We start from the raw sequence: 7500 nt of genomic DNA on the forward strand, positions 1-7500 counted from the left end.
GTCGAGTGATGTCTGTGCTGGTAACAATAGGGATGTGATCGTTTCCTGAGGCAGACTGACCAGAGCAATATTTTTCAAAAATCGGCAATCTGGTTTTCGAAAATCTTTTTTCCGTTTGTTCCTGCTATAGAGTCGCTGAATACGAACTAAATCGTATTTGTCGCAACTTCTTATTGAGAAGCTATTTGAGTCATCTGATAAAATCGTGCTCGTTAACTTTAAAGTGTACGTCATACGGGCTTTATCATGAATGTGGTTCTAAAACAATCTTCATTAGTTATACAAAGGATAATAATTGATTCATCAAAGACGTTAATCACTCAGTCATTGTGTTCAACTGTCTGTATTCTGCTTTACACTGGTAAATCCGCCTCTTCACTCATAAGTTTCAGAATTCGCTCTATTTGTACATGAAGTTAAGTTGTTCTCACCTGACCCTTTTCTTTACTTAGACAATGACTACTGAATTGGTATTAAGCAGTGTACCCTAGTGAGACGAGTCGAAAGCTTTTGCGAAATGTTTCGATCTAAGACTTCGTATAAAGCTTGAGATTACTGTTGGATTTTGGTAGTTTGCCTTCTTTTAATCTTTTACACACAGTAGGTTGGAATATAACAAGTCTTTGATAGAGGATTCGAATTGACAAACGAAATAGGTGTTTTGATTCTATCTTTGTTTATTTTTAATGGAATATGTTACAAAGATTAGACTACAACACCTTTAAGAATATAGGGCTCTCCACGTATATTTTCTTGACTGGCTACAAAATATGCTTGCTGTTTATTTCATTATTATGGTATATGGTAGAACGTTTTCTGTACATGCTGTGATCTCAGGACGTTCATATATTAACGTTTAGTTGAGCGGCCATATTAATCGTCATCTCAGGCTGTAGAAACATATGCCTATACTCCATATCAGGTAATTTAACAACCGGCGACTACGGACATACAAATAATATTGTATGTATTTCTGAGGATGATGTAAACGAGACTGGTTAAATACATCTCTCGTAGTGTGAAGAGATTCATTCTCATTCATACTTTTTCTACATTTGTCAACATGAATACGGGTTATAATGATTCCCCTACATTTTACCTATAAGATTACTTAATGAGAAGACAACGAGGCAAATATAAAACCAACATTCTAGAAAACCTACTACAGGGAGTGAAAACGTATACCAAAATGAACAGCGGATAAGGAGAAAAGTTACGAATGAGAATGAATAACTTATTATACAAGAGATGTAACTGACGCGTTCCGATGTTACATCTTCATCCGGTTTAAATGTAATTCTGGTGAAGATTTAACATTAAAACGTGTCAGTTACATGTCTTTTTTGTGGTTATTCATACCCTTTTGTACTTATATTACTATGACCTGTATGATAATTATCTGACAAGTTTTCTATATTTGACAGAGTGAACTGTATAACACTATTCTTTTATATCCACAAGGATCATCAGTCAACAAAAAGTTTATTGTTTCATGAAATATGAATAACAATTCACGTTTAGTTTAGTTTTTTTTTATTCTCTATTTGAAATATTTCCATGAAGGCTGCTCAGACCACAAGACGTGGGCTGATTCATTTTCATTTATATTCTTTTCGACAAAATTAGTTGGACAATCTTAAGAACTCAGTAGCCCGGAATAAATGGAGTCCTGAACTTGGACTATTAATTAATCATCTCATTAACATTTCAAGCACAATATGTACATAATGCCACACTCTGAAGACATATTATATATATATATACATACATACATACATACATATATATACATATGTGTGTGTGTGTGTGTGTGTGTGTGTGCGCGCGCGTGTGTGTGTGTGTGTGTGTGTGTGTGTGTGTGTGTGTGTGTGTGTTTGTTATCCAGTAATAGTATGAATATAAGGTAATTGAAAAGTGGTTTCATACATCCTACCTTATTTACTAATCAACTCTAATTTTACAGTACTATTAACTGGAAAGCTAAATGACAAAGAATTGAAACGTGGTTTATTAAGGAAAAAAGAAAAAAAAATTATATCAGAACATATATATATACAACCGAGCTTCTTAATCATTAATGATTAATTAGTGACTATAACAAGGTAAAAACATAACGAGCATATCAATTAACTATAATCATTAACACTGGTGACCGTGACTGAGCCAAAGTTTAACGAGATTCTTAATTAACGATAATTAAATTGTAGTGATCATAACAGAATCAAAACACAAGAATATTGTTTGCTTTTGAATGGACTACGGACATATGACTAAAAGGTACAAAAGATCTTTTTACATTCTATTAGGCTTCAAAAAAAATTATTTTGACTTAGTTTGAGTTCAATTAGATGTGTGTGTGATTGAATATATATATATATATATATATATATATATATATATATATATATATATATATATATACATAAATAGATAGATAGATAGATAGATAGATAGATAGATAGATAGATAGATAGATGTGTGTGTGTGTGTGTGTATGTATGTGTGTGTATGTGTGTGTGTGTGTGTGTACATACATACATACATACTTATATATATCTATACATATATATATATATATATGTGTGTGTGTGTGTGTGTGTGTGTGTGTATGTGTGTGTGTACATGTGTGTGTGTGTGTGTGTGTGTGTGTATATATTTATATATATATATATATATATATATATATATATATATATATATATATATATGCATATAGATAGATAGATAGATAAATAGATATAGATATATATACATACATATATATGTATATATGTGTATATATATATATATATATATATATATATATATATATATATGTACATATATATATATACATATATATATATATATATATATACATGTGTGTATATGTGTGTGTGTGTGTGTGTGTGTGTGTGTGTGTGTGTGTGTGTGTGTGTGTGTGTGTGTGTGTGGCGGCGAATAAGTAGATGTGGGGATGTGACACCTCAGAACTTCAATATATTTCCTCATACAATGAATAACCAGATAGACACACCCGAAGTTCAAAACGTCTACTACAATCACATATACGTTTTGGTGGTATTATAGTGTTATCGTACCTCTTGTATCTTGCAACGAGGACCCCGCGATGTAGTAGACACAAATCAGGTTATATGGACTTTACCACGAAATCCTGTTAAACATAGTTACTGCTCTAGATTTACACCTTGTAAGTATGAGAGGAATTATGCTTTATAGGAGGAAAATGTTAGGCTGAAATATCCGAATGTTTAGCACACTTGTTTAAAGTTATGCTCTTATGTTATATTATCATTATTGGATAGTAGGGGAAGTGTATAATCAAAGAAGTTAATCACACACAACAGTTGCTAATATTGGGCAGAAATTTGACAGGCAATAATCTTTCATCCTTAATAGGGGGAAAAAAGCATGTGCTGAGTCATCTCAAAATACCGTAATTACCTCTCAGACTCTCAAGAAGAAAGTCGAGGAAGATGATTACTTTGTGGAAAAGAGCGGACTATCACTCTCATCATAAATCTTTCTGACGGCATGGAAAGAACAGGGGATCCAACATGACACTTTGTCACCCTGGAATGAACTTTGCCAATGAGCATGTTACATCATTTCTCAACGCGGAATAATTTGGTGTAAAATGACAGAAGTTTAGATTCGTTTGGTAATTATTATACTACATTTTAACGTGTGTGTGTGTGTGTGTGTGTGTGTCTATATGATCGTGTGTGTTTTTGTGTGAATGTATATGTGTGTGTGTGATTGTGTGCGTGTGTGTGTGATTGTGTGTGTGTTTTTTTGGGATTATATGTGTGTGTGTGTGTGTGTGTGTGTGTGTGTCTGTATGATTGTGTGTGTGTTTTTGTGTGATTGTATATGTGATTGTGTGTATGTGTGTGTGTGATTGTGTGTGTGTTTTGTGATTATATGTGTGTGTGAGTGTGTGTGTGTGTGTGTGTGTGTGTGTGTGTGTGTGCGCGCGCGTGTGTGTTTGAAGACCGTGAGAGTTAGCAGATTAGCTGGGAAACCTACTTTACCTTTTCTGTTGCCTAAATTCATTATAGCATAACAGGGATAAAAAGGTTAAACCTGGATATCTCTTAAAAAAATATATATATATAAAAAAATAAAAAAATAAAAAATAAATAGATAAATAAATAATACAAAAAAATGACTAAAGAGCTGGTAGGAAAAAAGTGTTGGAAATATAATACTACGGGTAACGTCTTCTACACTGAAGATCGAACAATCCCCTTTAAGGTAATGCAAGACGGCCCTTTTGTGGCCGACCTTCTTTGATTAACTTTCTGCGACTGAAATTAATTGAAAAAAAAGAGTAGACTACAGTTTAATCGCTTCTGAATTTTCCAATTTGAATAACTGAACTGTTATGAAATAGTAGTCTTTGACATATACTCCTACGCTTGACTGGAAAAGATGATTTATATAGAATTATTATTCATATAAAGATCAAAGATCAGTTTGGAAAGGGTTACAGAATGTTACGTCTCAAATACCAAATAGATATGAATTTTGAAAAGTAGCGTTCTAACAAAATAACCTAACGAGATTTTAAAAATTTACATTATCATTTCCATGTTAAGAAAGGGTTTCATAACCTTGGATTCAGAAATCGTTCTCATATAAGTGCGTTTACAAGAATTCAGTGACAGTTGAGGATAGGAACCATGACTAAAAACGATACCCAATGAAGGAAATTAAAAGTGTGTTTACATGAATACGGAATATGGCTCATCCAATTACACATAGAGTCGGGGAAATAAAGATGAAGCACTTTTTTTCATTCAAATGTGTATAAAAGCCAGTCATACATTACTATGCATTACGTATGGAAATGACGAATCTTGCAGTTGTAAATAATGACCCGAGAAAGAAAAAGACGAAGAAAAAAAATACTCTGATGAAGACGAAAATAGAAAGACCACAGGCTTGAACAGAATTGTTAGGCATGTAACGTCAGAAAAAAAAACTTGTTTTGAAGAAAATGCAAGCCCGGTGGAATCACCAAGGAAATATTAGGAAATACACTACCTAGTAGAGTTTTAAAAAGTATAGAGCATGAAACAGCCCCGCAACAAAGTTAGTCTTTATTGCAGTGCAGGTACGTTATATCGCATAGTTTGCATAGCTGGAACCATCACCTTGTCATTATAAACGCAAATAAGAATTCTAAAAGAGGAAAATAGAATAAAGTAATTATTGTGTCCTGTAGATTATACAAAGATGTTCGATAATGCCAACCAGGAGCCATTCTTTGATCATCTCACATGTATCATAAAACAATCCGAAATATAAAACAGAAATTGAAAAAGAGAAAAACAGAGAAAAATAAAAATCAAAATAGGATGAGGTATAAGGAAAGACCCTGTGCTACAGAAGAAAAAAAATTCAGTTCGTAGAGAAAGGATTATGAGGAAACTTCAGGACTTACCTGATGCTGAAGTTATAGCAGAGACCTCGAACAACGTCTATTTCGCAGGTGACGCCGCGCAGCTAATTGCGAAATCTGGCGACCACGCTTCAGGACGCAAGGAATCGATTAGAAGCAAACCTTGAACTGAGAAAATTCTCTTTTCCTTTTTATCTTCCTTTTTCTTATTCTTTTCTCTTGCAAAGAAAGAAACGGTTGGGACTAAACCTGATGTGGGAAATTTTCTTTCTCTGTTTCTTTTATTTTTATTTTTCACTTTTCTTGAAAAAAAAAAAACGATTGGAAACTAGAATATGATCTTTTCGCTTTCTTTTCCTTTTTTTTTTTTTTTTCTTCTTTCTTTCTCTGTTTTCAAAGTTTTTAACACCTTGAGGCATTGCAATACCACGAGAAAGAAAAAGTAAGATAACACTTTATAAACTTCATAAACTTAGGCGAGTCTCGGTGAAATGAAAATCGACATATGAGTGCGAAACTCCCTTAAGACCACAGGAAGAGGAGAAATGGAAGGAGAAGAGCTGGAAACCCGAAGAAAAGGGGACAGACGAAAGGAAAACACATCGACAGCATCAGTCCAAGGCTCCATGTGCACAGTAACTGCTCTGTGATCCGCATGAGCGCTGATAGGGAAATTACAGGCCCCGGGACGCCGACCTCCCACGCGGGGTACTAAAAAGGAGAGCATTTATTTACATGTATATAGGTATATGTGTATACACTAATGTACGTGTGTGTGTGTGTGTGTGTGCGTGTGTGTGTATGCGTGTGTGTGTGTGTGCGTGTGAGTGTGTGTGTGTGCGTGTGTGTGTGAGCGTGTGTGTGTCTGTGTGTTTGTTTGTTTGTTTGCTTGTCTGTTTGTTTATATGTGCATGTATGTATTAATGTATATATGTATGCTTGTGTATATATGCATGTATATGTGTCTTCTTGACTCTCCACAATGAACGTACTTGTCAATGTGTAAAAAAAAACGCAAGCCCTCTTGTGAACGTTACCAATTACCATAGATCTTCGATTATGACAGGCCAAGAAAGACCTCGTTTGTCACATAAAGTCATTATGGCGACATCCGTTTTTTCCCTTTCTTTCCATTTTTTGATAATCATTTTTCCATGTCTTCATGTATCACCTTCTCTAATTACATTTGTCATTTTGATTAGTATTGTATTTTCTATGTGAATAATATTCTTGTAAAGTTATTGTAAAATTCTGTTTGATTTTGACTTCTTCAGAAAAGAAGAGAAGACGACATACTGAAAATACGAGATGTAAAAGGTGAAGCTGATTTTGATGACGTTGGCGGCGCTGGGGCTCTTACTGGTGCCCCCCCCCCCCCCCCGAGTCAGGCGTCAACGCAGGGGGAGCTTGATGCTACAGGTCTCGGTAAGTGTCATTTGTCACTACTTCACTCTCGGCTTCTCTCTTTTTCTTCCCTTCTCTGCTTGTTTCTCGGCTGTTCTCTTTTTCTTTCCTTCTCTGTCTATTTGTTGGTTTCCCTCTCTCTCGCTCACTCTCTCTCTCTCTCTCTCTTTCTCTCTCTCTCTCTCTCTCTCTCTCTCTCTCTCTCTCTCTCTCTCTCTCTCTCTCTCTCTCTCTCTCTCTCTCTCTCTCTCTCTCTCTCTCTCTCTCTCTCTCCTTCTCTCTCTCCCTCTCCCTCGCCTCTCCCTCTCCTCTCCTCTCCCTCTCCCTCTCCCTCTCCCTCTCCCTCTCCCTCTCCCTCTCCCTCTCCCTCTCCCTCTCCCTCTCCCTCTCCCTCTCCCTCTCCCTCTCCCTCTCCCTCTCCCTCTCCCTCGCCCTCACCCTCGTCTTCTTTTCCTCTTCCTATCTCTCTCTCCAATCCCAGCTAGCTTGAATGTATCATTCACTATGCACACGGAACCTTTTGCATACCTGAAATCACCTCAGACGAAGGCGAAAATATATCAGCGAGTACTCTTTCCATCTGCGACAGAAGACGAGTCAAAATTTGCACGAGAACACGACTCAAAGGGAATCCGTGATCACAAAGCATATCTTAACATTCTTTTTCCTCATCCATTACTCACTCATCT

The sequence above is a fragment of the Penaeus chinensis genome, chromosome 18 (genome assembly GCF_019202785.1).
Source record: "Penaeus chinensis breed Huanghai No. 1 chromosome 18, ASM1920278v2, whole genome shotgun sequence".
Lineage (NCBI taxonomy): Eukaryota > Metazoa > Arthropoda > Malacostraca > Decapoda > Penaeidae > Penaeus > Penaeus chinensis.